Raw genomic sequence first — 16063 nt, 5'->3', positions numbered from 1 at the left:
GCCAATGTTTCAGGCCCTGGTAATGCGCAGGTTTAACTCCTATGACCTGCATGCTCCAGTTTATTTTAAAACTAGACCTAGTTCATTAAAACCAACACCGTGTTCTCCAGAACTTACTGGAAAGAACTGCACCAGTTCAGGTCAGATGGCACCAAGGAGAAAGAACTTGCCAGCTCCGCCTTCAACCTCAAGGCCAAGGCAAATAATATTACAAATTGCTGCCCAGCTTGCCCCTCATGGTGTTTTCTTTTAGTCTTGGTAGAGAGCACATCAGATCTGCTCGCTTGAAGTACTTTAGGGCTTCAGATCTAAGCCCTGAATATGAGGCGGTTATAATTTTGTCGAAGTCTGCCTTGATTCACAATGCTTTCCTCCAGATTCCTGTTGTTTGTCTCTCACATCCATTTCCTGACAAATATAAAGCTTTATGTAGCCTCCTGGTCCTTCAAATTTGTCCATGTGAGAATAAAGATAAATCTTCCAGGTTTCCATGAAAACTTGCTACGTATCCTGATTATGGCTGTTACAAGAATGGGTGCCGTTGTCCCCTCGGTACCAAAAACGGTGGCAAGTCAAGTGCCAAAGTGCAAGTTGAATTTTTTGCCTTCTCAGATTTACAGTGCCTGGAATGCTTGTCATGAAAAGCAATTTCCAAATGCATATGGAAATCCACGGGCAGTGTTCTCCTGTCAATCTGAGGTCAGTCCATAGGATTTGTTTGTTACTGTTCTCATTTCTCATATTCAGGAGGATGATATACAATTTACCATGGGCCAATAAATCACCCTCTGTGAATAGGAAGTGCACATTGCCTTGATTTTAAAATGGATGGGAGGCTGCTTGCTGTTATTTTTAAAGCCCCCTGTGGTTGTGTGGTAGTTGTGAAAAAAGAAAAGGTGATATTCTGCTGCACTACCTTGCAACTTAATGAAATGTATTAGGCTGAGGAAGGAGATGGCTTCAGTGTTCCCATCTACTATAACACAGTATTCTTAATGACTTCAAAGACTCCAAAAGGAGGGATGTTACCAAATTTCATGATAAGTCTGGTTCAGTTTGAAGCTCAGATTTCTTTTGAGGCTTCTTCACACTCCAAATGAAATGGTGGGGATTTCTTTTCTCTTACATACGAACAAAACGCAACTGTTGTTAAAATTCATGACCTTTTTTGCATCACGTATAAAGATAGAAAAAAGGCATGTCGTGATATCAATGAACCCAACAGAAATTTGTGAAAGAAAATAAGTCAGGATGAAAACGTGGTTTCCCCACCATACACAAAAATTAAAATAAATGAAAAAAATCATATTAATACATTCCTGTATGCAAGGTAGTCATATTCCTCAGAGTTCATTCTTTGTTGGGGAGAAAACAGATGAACATGTTGCTGTGTGTTGATGCGTTCAACTGTGGTGTTTTTCAATGACTTATTCTTGCGTTTGTGGTTTGCAGCGCTTCAGTGATATAACAATGTTAATTCTCCTCTGTCATTCAGTTCTAGAATAAACTGCATTTGTCAACAAAACATCACAATCCATAGAAACTGAGCATGATATGCGATGGACTGTGTGCACTACAATTTCAGTAGTATCGGACAGCAGCACATTTAATTTCAAACAGATCACAGTCTTTTACACCACTGAAGAACAGCATTGCTTGCCCCTGACAATCCTACTTTTAGCCCAATCAGTATGTGCTCATCCACTATTTCACAACATGTTCAAGTGATTGTATGTTTCCATGCGGTAATTATGCAATAGCATATGCTGGATTATTGTATTTTCGTTCCCTGCTAAAGCAAATATTTCAAAAACCGGATTTTAAAAGTTTATGTTATATTTTGCATCCAGTTTCCCTAAAGAAAATTAGGGCAGCTCACAAGGTTGATAATTATTACAACAAAATACAAGCAGGATAATGCTGCTGCCGTTGTCTAGTTTGTGGGCTTCCTAGAGGCACCTGGTTGGCCACTGTGTGAACAGACTGCTGGACTTGATGGGCCTTGGTCTGATCCAGCATGGCTTTTCTTATGTTCTAAATAGAATCAGTAGGAGTGGTGCCCCAAATCCTATAGTGCATTAAGGATCAGTTCATCACATCAAAGAAAAGATCAGCATGGATAAAGGCAAAGAAAATGTGGTCTGTCACAGAGAATACTGGGTGATGATGTGCATTTGGTTGGATTGATAATGATTTAATATAGTCAGCAGTCTGTGGAGGAAGAACAGCGACTTGACTGTGAAATCTGATCCAATTAGATTTTGCTACCATCCCTAGTTTTCACATATATATTTTCGTTTCTCTTAAAGCGTTGTCAAAATGTATTGAAATGGCCCTTCCAATCAAAATATGCTCTACCAGTGTCAAGACTGAGCCCCTGCCAAGCTCCAGCCTTGTTTGTAAAGAAAACGAACCAGGTCAGTAAACGCAAACCACCTTAAAAAAGCTAAAGGCTTCATTGAAAATTAAAAGGTTCAAAATTGGTTAAAATACTGGTTACAGAGTCTTAAGGCACATGGGCACAGAAAATAACAACAATCTTAGCTGGCTAAATATACTTACTGAGCTGTTACATAGCTGCAGGTCTTAATAGCTATAATAAGGTCGCTGTTCAGGCTGTAGGATAAATTGCTTGCACTGAGGCATCGCAGAGAAAAGTACAAGTAAAAAGGTAGGGTTGCCAACCTCCAGGTAATAGCAGAAGATCTCCTGCTATTACAACTGATCTCCAGCCGATAGAGATCAGTTCACCTGGAGAAAATGGCCGCTTTGGCAATTGGACTCTATGGCATTTATTTATTTATTCAAATTTATAACCCACCCTCATCCCCAGCGAGCCAGGCTAAGGCGAATAACTATGATTAAAAACAGATTACATCCAGAATACATCTAAAACATCCTTAAAACCATAATCATTGAAGTCCCTCCCCTCCTCAAACCCCGCCCTCCTCAGGCTCCGCCCCCAAAACGGCCCGCCGATTGTGAAGAGGGACCTGGCAACCCTATAAGAAGGTAAGGTAAAAGTAAGAGTGAGTGTCCCCCATGAGGCATAGCCTAACGTATGGGGAAATGGACTCAGGTCAGATGACCTATGACTCCGAATCAAAGTTGTTACTAGGGAGATGTCTGTGGATGGTTCAAACTGGCTTAGGCCAGGATACTGTTCCCAGGAGCAAAAGGGATCTCACCCCCCCTCCCATCTTCCCACAGATGAGCAGAATCAATTAAGCTGGTGTGCACCACTGTCCTTGAAGGTGCTATCTGCTAGGGTAGCAAACTGCAGGTGTAGCTTGTTAGATGAGAAAGTTGCCTAGCCTCAAAGCAAAACCTTAACACAAAAAATGGAGAGTAAACTGATGTCAAGAACAAAATGGTTCTTCTGTCTTCCCAACCAGAGTTCATCATTGGTATTGTACCTGCCTTCACCCTGACTACTGTGGTCAGACCACTTTGATTATTGGGAACGGAAGAAAGAGAGTACACACACACCCTTTAGAAATGCCCAAATGACCATTTTGAAACCCTGGGCCCTCACTTTTCCATGGGAGCAATTGGAGTCAGGCTGTTAGGATTCATTCTTTTTCAAGTAAACTCCAACAAGCCTTGAAAATTCATGAAATTAAAAGGTTGATGGCTTCAGCATGTTTCTGTTTTTAATTAAGCTACTGGAATATATTTCCCTTTATTGTTCCCACTTTTGTAATTGCTTATGTTTTTTAATTGTCAAGAGCCAGAACCTGCATTACAAAATCTGGCTAGTTCTTACTGTTAATTTATACACCGTCAGTAAATAACAACAAAATTACTGAAACTGTAATGAATCTTCTATAATGCAGCAGATTGATTATTGTAAAACTTTTAAACACTTTAAACATGAAAAGTAAGTTTCCAGATTCATCTGGCAGTTCATTAGCTCCCTCCCGATTTAACACAGAGGATATTATAGATTTCTCACATGCTCCATTTTAACATAATATTTCCATTAAGTGTAATCCATCTTTGTAGGAAGTAAAAGAGACAGGTTTGTTGAATTAAAGTGATCAATTGTTTGAATCTCTAGAGATGTATTCATCTAACAAAATGTCTAAATAATATGATAGTGATAGTAAGATATATTAGGACCATCCAAGAGAAAGGAAAATTGTTCTTTGATTATGATACAAATAATTGGAGCTCTGGTAGCTGCTTACGTAGTCATCTATCATCATGAATATATACACTGATGATGATAGAAAACTCTCATGTATTGATTGTGCAATCGGACCTATTCCACTTTGGAAAACATTTGCCACATGGTTGATTCTTCCTTTCTTATTTCCAATTGGTTTGTCTTAAAAACTCTTAAAAACCCTCTGCAAAGATCCAAGGCCATAGACGCCAGCAGAGATTAGTACCGGAAGTGGCTAGGACATCTGAGACCCATGTGCTCCAGATGAGATCTGAAAGTTTTAGGCTGCATCCACACATCATTGGATATTATGCTGTAGCAAGAATTTACAACCCAGTGTGCTGCAACAGTGAAAAACGCAAACTTCATGTTAGTGATGATTGGTAAAGCGACTGAAAATAAAACGGCTTATAATATAATCATAGATCAATGGCGAGGACTCATTTGGAGTACTGTGTACAGTTCTGGTCACTGTGTCTCAAAAAGGACATCACAGAGCTGGAAAAAGTATAGAATAGGGCAACCAAGATGATTAGGGGGTTGGAGCACTTCCCTAGGAGGAAAGGCTGAAGAGTCTGGGACTTTTCAGTTCAGGAAAGACAACTAAGGGGGACCATGATAGAAGTTATAAAAATTATGCACGGGGTGGAGAGAGCTGACAAAGAGAACTTTTTCTCCCTCTCCCAAAATACTAGAACTCGAGGGCATCAAATGAAGCTGATGGGCAGTAGGTTCAGGACAGACAAAAGGAAATACTTCTTTACACAGTAAGTCAGTGGTTCTCAACCTGTGGGTCGGGACCCCCAAGGGGGTCGCGACATGTTTTCTGGGGGGTCGCCGCCACTGTCCTGGGACAGCCCCCATCCCGGCGAGGAACCGGCCGACCGACAGCCGGAAGGAGAGAGGCGAGGAACCGGCCGGCCGACAGAGGCGAGGCGAGGAACCGGAGAGAGAGAGGCGAGGAGAGAGGCGAGGAACCAGCCGACCAACAGCCAGAAGGAGCCGGGCTGCAGAGACGCGGCGGTGTGCCGCCGCACACCAGCTGTAGCCTCGCAGCCCAGGGCGGGCCTGCCAGCCTCTCAGCTGGGCGACGGGGCTACAGCTGGTGTGTGGCGGCGCATCGGCACGTCTCTGCAGCCTGCCTCTCTCTCTCCTGTTCCTCGCCTCGCCTCTCTGTTGGTCGGATGACGCGGTGGGATGTGTGGGAGGCCGAGGAAGCTCTCCTGGCTCGGCCCGTTCAGGTCTCAGAGGAGAAGAGGGCGGTCCCCCTTGAGGCCGCCGGAGAGTGCCCCCCCGCCCTCCTCGTGCTCCATTGGAGGGTGTCCCCCAGCCCTTCCCATGTATGTGTGTGTGTGCGCTCGAGATTCCCGGGCTGCTGGCAAGTGTGTGTGTGGGGAGCCTCACTCCCTCTCATTCCTTCCTTTTTTTCTTTTTTTCCTTCTTTCTTTCCTTCCTTCCCTTCTATCCTTTCTTACTTCCTTTCCTTCTTTCCTTTTTTTCCTTTCCTTTCTTCCTTTCTTTCCTTTTCTTCCTTCTTTCCTTTTCTTTCTTCCTTTCTTCTTTCCTTTTCTTCCTTCCTTCCTTCCTTCCTTCCTTCCTTCCTTCCTTCCTTCCTTCCTTCCTTCCTTCCTTCCTTCCTTCCTTCCTTCCTTCCTTTTTCTTTCCTTCCTTTCCTTCCTTCCTTTTTCCTTCATTTCTTTCCTTCCTTCCTTTCCTTCTTTACTTCTCTCCCTCCCCTGCATAACCTCTGCTAGGTTTGCAAACCTCCAGGTGGTGGCTGGAGACCTGGCAACCCTAGCCTCTTCCCCCCCACACACCGGGAGATCAATGCCCGGTATGGCCCTCGAATGATGTTATAAATGTGCAAATGGCCCTTGGCAGGAAAACGGTTCCCCACCCCTGCCCTAATGTAATCAGGTAAAACCAGCCCAAAGCATAAAAATGTCACCATGCTCGCCTTTCGAGTTTTAATTCCATTTGCCTCTACATATCTCTGCAAGAGTGGATTTTCGCTTCTTCATATCAAAACACTCTTCTATACTATCCCTGCCTGCTTCTCTCCTGCTCTGAGCTTGCCTTTTTCTTTCCATACCCTGATCCCTAGGGTTGCCAATTCCAGGTTGAGGAATTCTTGCATATTTTGGGGGGTGGAGCCTAGGGAGGGCAGGGTTTGGGGAGGGGAAGGAGCCCAGTGGGGCATAATGCCATAGAGTACACTCTCCAGGGGAGCTGATCTATGGCATCTGGAAATCAGTTGTAATTCTGGAAGATCTCCCCACCAGGAGGTTGGCAATACTACATATTTATTTGCTCAAAGACAAGAAACAGACTAAATGTTGAGGATGACATGAGGTTGGCTTTAACAAACACTCAGCCACGAATTTTGAAGCTGGTTACCCAGATGCAAGCACAACCATCACATTAAATATTAATTAATTATTTAATGAAATTAGTTAATTAAATATTATGTTGGAATTATATTCTGAAAAATCTATTTGTATTGTGTTTTCTTTATCCTATTGAAAATGTCATTTATGGCTTTATTATGCAAATGTCATTTATGGCTTTATTATGCAAATGTCATTTATGACTTTATTATGCAAATGTGGTGGGGGTCGCAGGTTGGCAATTGTAAAAGGGGTCACTACTCGAAAAAGGTTGAGAGCCACTGCAGTAAGTGATTAAAATGTGGAATTTGCTGCCAGAGGATGTGGTGCTGGCCAAAGGCAATGAGTTTTAAAAGGGGATTAGAAGGATTCCTAGAGGAGAGGTCTATCAGTGGTTACTAGCCATGGTGACTAGGCTGTGTTCAGAGGCCATCAACTTCTGAATCCCAGTGCCAGGAGGCAACCTCAGGGGGCCTCTAAGCCCTGTTGTTGGACCGCTAGGGGAAGTGGTTGGCCACTGTGTGGGACAGGATGCTGGACTAGATGGACCATTGGTCTGATCCACCAGGTTCTTCTTATGTTCTTAACTTCTGTATAGACAAGCCAATCCAGTTGCAAATTATTTTAGTTGCACAACGGTAGCATAATTTCCAATGACGTTCGGATGCGGCTCTGGTTGTAGATGAGAACTAGCCTCTACTATCTTTCAAATCTGATTTCTAATGTGGCATTTAATTAAAAGGAGGTTTCTCAAAACATAACCTTCATTTATTTGTAATGAATGAATGAACCCTGGTAAACCCATTCTGATGGCAAATCCACACATTCAGGATGCATCAATTTCAAGCATTTGTTTTGAACAATTTTAAATAATTTAATATAAGTATGACCTCAAGGTGGAATTGCTGGGGTGGGAGGTGAGGGTCTGGAAGTGAAATGTATATTTGAGGAAAAATTAGCAGAAAGGAAATTATTTGGGGTTGATGTTTGGTGCCTACACCCCACTACTGCTGTGTATCCTTTTTTTGTGATCTTAGGCATGTCTCTTCTCTATATTGGGAACTCTTGTTTGCAATAGTCTTTTCTGAATATTTGCAGTGTTTCTTTGTGCTTTATTGCTTGACAGCTGAATTATGCCCTCTGGGAAAAAATATTTTGTTTGAATCATGTGATCCCTGATGACTATACCACACTTCCAAGTTGCAACTTAATGTAGGAGTCATTGAGAGCAACCCTAAGCAGGTCTACTCAGAATTGTGCTCAGGTCTTTCCATTGAGCTTACTCCTAGGAAAGTAATTTTAGGATTGTATTGTAAGTGTGATAGTACCTGCCCGTATGAACTGTCCATTAAATGTTGTTGTTTGGGTTAGATTGCATATTATCTTGCATTTGTTCTTGAAGAAATTGCATTATATTCATTTTGGTGGCATATAAATATGTACTTCAAGTATAAAAGGAGAAAAATGAATAAGAGAAGTTATAGTCATAAAAGTTATTTAGCTGGCCTATAATGTTGCCACAGCTGAGTGAAACTGATTAACTTGCCTTTAGGATTTGCTGTTTGAGCCTCATGGAAAGAATATGTTCCTTCTCCTGTGTGAGTTTGGCATATATTTTAATGTGACTTTAATAAATTTCAAAAAGTTGACAAGTGATCCACTAGGGGCATTTTACCAAAGACACAGACTCATGAATTTGTCAACTTATGCATGTCATTTGTCATAAAACAAGAGGTTCTGAGGTAAAGAAATGATATCATCTGTGCCAAAAAAACGACAGGAGACAATAAATCCATTCTCTCATAAAACAAACGACATATTAAGGCATACTTCAGAGGACAAATTTCCCCCCTATAAATGCATCATGCTATTGGTCTTTAGACTAATGAAGTACATAAGGCCAGGTAGACCAAGGCAGCATTTGAACCCCTCTGATCTGTCCTACTAGCTGTAAATTCTGTTTAAATGAGTGGCTGGCTCTCTTTATAGCTGCCTTGTGTCACCAGAGTGGCATGTAACAACTAGACCATGTCAGTGAATTTGACTGCTGAGGTTCAGAGAGAGAGGTGAAGGGGATGGTAGGTCAGTGCAACATCTGCCTGTGAGAGATAAATATACTATGGGACTATAAAATGGCTATGATGTCATGCCTCTCATGGCCTCCTGTTTGGTGGCCTGAAAAAAAGAGGGAGTTGGAGAAGGCTATATATTGACACTGGGGATGCTTTAATTGGTAGTCCCAACCCACCAGCATTTCCCACTGTTCCCAGCCTTGGGCTGGCAGACCTAACTTGGACCTGAGAAACCTTCATTCCATTCTAGCATTTTCATCATAAACAAAACGAGACAACAATTATTACATATCTCATATATTAAAAAAAGAGGCATCCCATATAACAAGTACATATTTCAACCCTTATTAATAGAAAAAACAATTTTACAAATATGTAGGATACAAGCCATCAGCAAACTCTTACTTCTATTAATATCAACAAATGGCGATTTATTATCAGTTTAAAGGAAAGAAATTGTGATAATTAGAAAAAGTTCAAATATTATTTAAGATAACCGTTTTCACATTCTCATAACTATCCCAATATATACAATGAAAGAATGCCAAGTTTCAATAATTTTTTTTCCTGTGCACAGCTTTCCCCTTCCTACTTTCCCCTTATATGACGAGACTGTTTCCATAGTACTGGGGGATTTCAACGTCCATGCCAATTCCATGCCTTCATTGTAGGCTTTGGACTTAGTGTCATCCATGGCAGCTCTGGGGCTCTCCAAATTTGTTTTGGTTCCCACACACCAAACAGATCACATGCTGGACCTGATCTTCAAGGCTGGGATAGATGCGGGTCTGATTCTGGTTGGGGAGGTTCCATGGTAAGACCACTTTGTCCTGAAGGCACAGATTGATTTCCCACTCCCACTTGGGCATCAAGGGTATTTTTGCTTGCCCATGGATCCCATAGGATTCCAGAGGGCTTTGTGTGATCCTAACCTCCCCGGAGATTCTGTAGATGTGCTTGTTGAGAACTGGCGCTGACTCTTGGTGGCCATTGGTGAGATCGCACTCCGATGCCTTCTTCACCTCTGCTGAAATCGGGCCCCATGGTACACTGAGGGGCTCTGGAATGTGAAGTGGGAGTTTAGATGGCTAGAGCGAGTTTGGTGGAGAACTTGCAGTGAAGCGGCAAGAGCATCTTATAGGACACCTTTAAAGCCTACGAGATGACAGTGGAGGCTACTAAGTAGGAGTACTATGCAGCCTTCATTGCATCTATTAGCTCTCGCCTGACTCAATTGTTTAGAATAATTAGGTCTCTTACGTCTTTAGAAGGACAACCAAATTTAATTGTCAATTTGACCCATAGCTGTGAGGCATTTGGAGCTTTTTTGTGGACAAAGACTTGTCACTCTGCCACGACCTCCCTGCCAACCTTGATACAGTAAAAGAACCAGAGGCCCCTTGCCTATCTTCTGGTCCAATATTGGACTATTTCAGTCAGCTTTCTCAAGCCAATGTACCACATGCCTCTTGGACCCATGCCCATCCTGGCTGGTCAAGGCTAGTCCGGATATGGTGGGCTCCCCAAGGAGAGATTGTCAACCTGTTGCTTAGCATGGGGACCTTCCCAGGAGCTTTGAAAGAGGCAGTGGTGCATCCGCTCTTGAAAAAAAAACATCTTTAGATCCTAGGGATCTAGCCAACTACTGCCCAGTATCGAATCTTTCATACCTGGGTAAGGTAGTTGAGAGAGCGGCGGCCAAACAACTGCAAGCTTTTCTGGATGAGACATTGGCTCTGGACTCATTCTAGTCAGGCTGCCGCCCCGGCCATGGAACAGATACTGCTCTGGTTGTCTTCTCAGACAATCTCCATTGACAGCTGGATCAAAATGGGTCAGGGCTGCTGATACTCTTAGATATATTGGCAGCCTTCAACATGGTCGACCATAATCTTTTGGACCACTGCCTCACTGACATTTGAATCCAGGGTACAGCCCTTCAGTAGCTGCTCTCCTTCTCCATGGTCAGGACAGAGGGTAGCGCTTTGGGAGGATGTATCAACGGCATCCCTTGGTGTGTGGGGTTCCGTGGGTCGCGATCCTTTCTCCCATCAGGGAATTAAGTTTTATATGCCTCACCTGCAACATGATCTGTACAGGGATGACAGTGTTCATCTCTCTGCTGAAGATGCAATATGTACGTAGTTGATCTGCATCAGGGTTTGCGTGATGTTATAGCTGCCAGGTGGGGCAAGGGGTGTTAAGCAAGGCTAACCCCTTTGTTTGGCAGGGATAGGGCAGGTTGCTTATGGATAGGTAAGGAGCAGCAGTGAGCACCCTAGGCCATCAAGTGTGATGGAAGGCGTGTTCTGAGCAGACCATCACTTGCTTTACAGCAGGATGGGGCATGTGGAGGAGTGCCTTTGGTGCTCAGCAAGAGCTTTCCGAACCTGGTAGTGGCTTCCCGGCATATAAGGGAAGGGGGGTGGGGCCAGGCACCTTTTCACACAGTATGTGTGGGCAATGACAAACAAGGCTGGGGGCAGCCGCTTGCCAAGTTTGGAGCCATGGTGGACTTGCCAAACAAAAGACAGCCATGGCTAGACTGCCTAGTGCAGCCCACCCTCAATTAAATATTATCATACTAGATCAGCTGTTTAAAATAAACTAGTTAAACCCATGCTGTGGTCTTGGGTCTTCATTTACCCGTTTCCCTTGATCATTGTTGTTGTAACTGGTAAGTGATAGAAGCTTGGATGAAACATTTACATTGACTAAGACATCTAACTTATCTTGAGATTTACTGGTAGATGTCTAACAGTGCATTCCTAAGGAGAGTTTAGAGTGGAGCAACTGTTCTTAGGAATGAACTGTAAATCATGTTAGCAATCACAGATTTTGGCACATTGTGTAGGGAAAGGAGTTTCTCAACATGGAGGACAATGTTCAGTAATGTCATGAAGGCTTCTTGGTATACTCCATAATTCCTAACAGTTTCACACTGATCACTTACTATCCATATTCTGTGAGCTTTTTATGATGCAAATCTCAGCTCTTTGAATGACTGTGCTGTGCAAGTTGAAGAAAGCCAAATTTTGTGAAAGACTGTTGAATTGTTTCAATATGTTACAATTTTAGAGAGCAATAGACTGGTGGAATCCCAGATTTTATTATGTAGATGCAGAATTCCTTTCGTATTGTGGTATATTTTTTAAAACTAAGAGTAGAGGATTTTGAGTTTTTTTAATCTCTCTCCCTTCCTTCTTGTAGAATGAAACTAGCGTCCTTAGAAAGTCTTGTCCTTGTAGTTGATAGGACTTGCCATGCTATTTAATAGCATTGTAAGAAGTATTAAAAGTTCAAAATACTGATTGGACCTAAAATCTATACTCTGTTTCTTTAAAAGTGCTTCATGTCAAGGAATGATTTATTATCTTAATTTGTACTTCAGTTAAAGTATTAGGAAATATTCTTTTGAATGACCTCTTCCCCCCTTGTCTTCTCTGACAGAATCTCATTACAATCTCAAGGAATTTACTTTGTTAAAGCTGTGAACAGCATCTGTACTTTTAGCCAGCTGCAGAACTCCCTCGAGATCTCTAACTTAAGCCATTTTGACCTACTGCTGTTTGCTGATTTGATATAATTTTGAAAGCCTCTTCTAGGAAGGGAAGCTGAAAATAAGATGAATTGAATCTGAAAGATGAAGCGTGGAATTTAAATATACTATAATGTTGTTGCAATTCAGAAAGTAGGAAATAAGCAGCTATCCTTAAATGAATTCAGCCCAAGTAATGAAAGTAGGTAAGAAGAAGAGTTGGTTTTTATATGCTGACTTTCTCTACTACTTAAGGAAGAATCAAACTGGCTTACAATCACCTTCCTTTCTCCTCCCCACAACTGGGGGTGGGTGGGTTTCCAGATTGGGTAAGAATAAGTTTATAGTCTATAGGAATTCTATGCTTTAAATTCAGTGAATCAAAGTGCATTTGACTACAGGGCTAGAACAGTTTGCATATATCTCCTATCTTATACATGCATGTATGTATATGACTGGAACCTGTGCACCATAAACTCCATTTGATGGTCAAACCAATGCCAAAAGCAGAAACTGTAGCTTTTACTAGTTAAATCCAGGAGTCATTGTTTATTTTAGCATGTGTGTGCCTTGGCATAATTATAAAGCTTCTATAAAATATCAACAATTGTTGACCAGGGTCTGATTCACACATGTGTGTTCATCGTTTGATATCCCATCACATGATTACCGTATATATACCGTATATACACTCGATACCAGTATAAATTCCAGTAAATTCATGCACAACCCATGTATAGTATACACATGATTTATCTTAGTATGCGTGTTGAGTAATTCTTCAGTTACATTCAGTATGTATATGGTTGAACGTGCAATTCAAGTCACACATTTATCCAGGTGCATGTTCCTTTTTTTTTAAGTGAACATACATTGGCTCTTTTCAGATGTTTCAGTCTATACATACTGAAAAGCAGGCACCTGCAGGTAGATTGTCTCAATATACATGGTTGCCATTATCTGAAAGAGGCAGCACTGGATTTCCAGCTTTGGTTCACGAGAACCAGAACTCTAAAAATTAGAGTCGGATGTAGTATTTATAGAGGCTGTGTGTGCAAAAGCCATTGTCTTGTCCCCTTGCAAAAAACATGGCCACTACATCTATCAGGACGATCTCAGGTAGTGTGCATGCCCAATATGCACAGTCAGAAAAACAAGGCTCTGTGCTGTGTAGTATAAGAAAAACAACAACAGCACAATTTTCAATGCAATTATATATATTAGGTGCAAAAGGTGTAAAGTAGATACATAAACAACAGACAATACACAAAGTATACAAAGAACAAGAAGATTCACTTAATCAAGGTAAGTACTAAACGTTGTTGCCATTAATAATCTGTCAATTTTCTTTTACAGAGTACAAGCTTCCAGGTAAGTGCAATTGTCCCAAAGTATATTGAAGACAAATAAGCAACAAGAAACAGCTGGAAAGAAGATGAAGATGGACGGACGTATTGTCTAGATCAGGGGTGGGGAACCTTTTTCCTGCCGAGGGCCATTTTCACACTTATAACATCGTTCGGGGGCCATACCAGGCATAGATCTCCCGGTGTGGGGGAGGGGGGGGGAAAGAGGCTAGGGTTGCAAGATCTCCAGCCACCACCTGGAGGTTTGCAAGAAAGAGAGAAAGAGAGAGAGAAAGAGAGAGAGAGAGAAAGAGAGAGGGGGGGAGGAAGGAAGGAAAGAAAAGAAGGGAAGAAAGAAAAGAAGGAAAGAAAGAAGGAAAGAAGGAAAGAAAGGAGGGGAGGGGAGGGAAGGAAGGAAGGAAAGAAAAGAAGGGAAGGAAGGAAAGTAAGGGAAGGGAAGAAAGAAGGGAAGAAGCAAGGAAGTAGGGAAGGGAAGGAAGGAAAGAAAGAAAAAAAGGAAGGAAGGAAAGAGAGGGTGAAAGGCTTCTTCCCCCCCCCCACACAAGCACTCACCAGCTGCCTGGGGATCTCCGCACACACGCACATACACGAGGAGGGCTGGGGGGGACCCTCCCGCGGCAGCACAGCAAGCGCGCATGCTGGGGGAATGAAGCACAGGGAGGGCTGGACCCTTTGGCGGCGGCGGGAAGGGAAAGAAAGAAAGAGGGAGGGGAGGGGAGAGAAGGAAGGAAGGAAAGAAAAGGGAGGGAAAGAGAAAGAAAGAAAGAAAGAAAGAAAGAAAGAAAGAAAGAGGGGGGAGGTGAAGGAAGGAAGGAAAGAAAAGAAGAGAAGGAAGGAGGGGAGAAGGAAGGAGGGAAGGGAAGGGAGGGAAGTAAGAAGGGAAGGAAGGAAGGAAAGAAAGAAAAAAAGGAAGGAAGGAAAGAGGGTGGGAGGCTTCTCCCCCCCCCACACACACAAGCACTCACTAGCAGCCCGGGGATCTCCGCACACACGCACATACACGGGGAGGGCTGGGGAGGGGACCCTCCGGCGGCAGTGCAGCAAGCGCGCAGGCCGGGGGAATGAAGCACAGGGAGGGCTGGACCCTTTGGCGGCGGCGGCGTGGGAAGGGAAGGGAAAGAAAGAGGGAGGGAAGGAAGGAAAGAAAAGAAGGGAGGGAAAGAAAGAAAGAAAGAAAAGGGAGGGTGGGAGGCCTCCCCCCCACACACCCACGCACTCACCAGCGGCCTGGGGATCTCGCGCACACACGCACATACACAAGTGCGCAGGCCGGGGGAATGGAGCACGGGGAGGGCTGGCGGGGGACCCTTCGGCGGCGGCGCAGCAAGCGCGTGGGCCAGGGGCTCAAGCAGAGGGAAGGCTGGGCAGGGACCCTCAGCAAGTGGCACGGCAAGCATGCAGGCGGTGGGGGGGATGGAGGCAGGGGCCTCTGCCGCCCCAAGAACTCGAGGCCGTGGTGGGGCAAGCGCGCAGGCAGCGGGGGGGGGGGAATGGAGGCAGGGGCTTCGCCGCAGCAAGAACTCGAGGTAAGCCACTCACTCGCCTGGAAAAAGCCAGTAGGGCACGGGCGAAGGGGAGGGGGCCAAGGAAACACAGTTGGGCTGATGAGAGAGCTGGCCAGGCACGTGTTTTCTCTCGCGCGCAAGGAACAGGAAGCAGGGAGACTTGGAGGAAACGCCCCCACAATCACCCTATCAACCTCCAGCTTTGTGTACACGCACTCCGGCTTCCCAGTGAAGCCCGAAGTGCTGCGATGAGGGCCTGGCTAGTGACAGCTAGCTCCGTGGAGCTCCCCGGCCTCGGCAGATGGGCTGTGGAGCTCCCGGCCTTGGCAGGCGGGCCGGGGGCCGGACAAAATGATCTCGCGGGCCGGATCCGGCCCGGGGGCCAGAGGTTCCCCACCCCTGGTCTAGATCGTTGGGCTTCATCAAAGCTGATTACTTTCTCAATAAGAATTCTTATACATATAAATAACCATAATAGGTACAATTCCAGCTGCCCAGGGGCTTAATGATGAGTCGATGTGAGAATGTATGTTGGAATTGTACCTATTATGGTTATTTATATGTATAAGAATTCTTATTGAGAACTGAAGCAAAACGTAAGTATTAACATGGCAGATTAAATTATGCAAAAATTACATAGTAGGATCTTAGTTTCAGCAAGCTAAACACAGCAGTATAGGCCACAGTCCCTAATAATTAATCTAAATAACTTTGTGAATCCTCTTGTACAGTGCAACTCTATTGCCTGCATAGAAAAGCCTTCTTGAATAATTCATTTTTGCAGTTTGTGGAAAGCCAGGAAAATGGGAGCCTTCCTGACCTCTTCCGGCAGGCCATTCCACAAGAAGGAAAAGGAGTGCATATGGACGGTTGTTGATCTTGCCCATGTGCAGGTAGGCCCCTGCAGAAGACCTTACTCAAATGATTGAAGCTGTCATGGTGGGGCCTAGGGGGAGAGGTGGTCTCACAGATGGGAGGGTCTGAGGCCATGAAGGGTTTTGTATGCGATTGTCAATACTTTAAATT

The sequence above is a fragment of the Euleptes europaea genome, chromosome 5, assembly GCF_029931775.1.
Source record: "Euleptes europaea isolate rEulEur1 chromosome 5, rEulEur1.hap1, whole genome shotgun sequence".
NCBI lineage: Eukaryota > Metazoa > Chordata > Lepidosauria > Squamata > Sphaerodactylidae > Euleptes > Euleptes europaea.
This window is presented reverse-complemented; position numbering follows the sequence as displayed.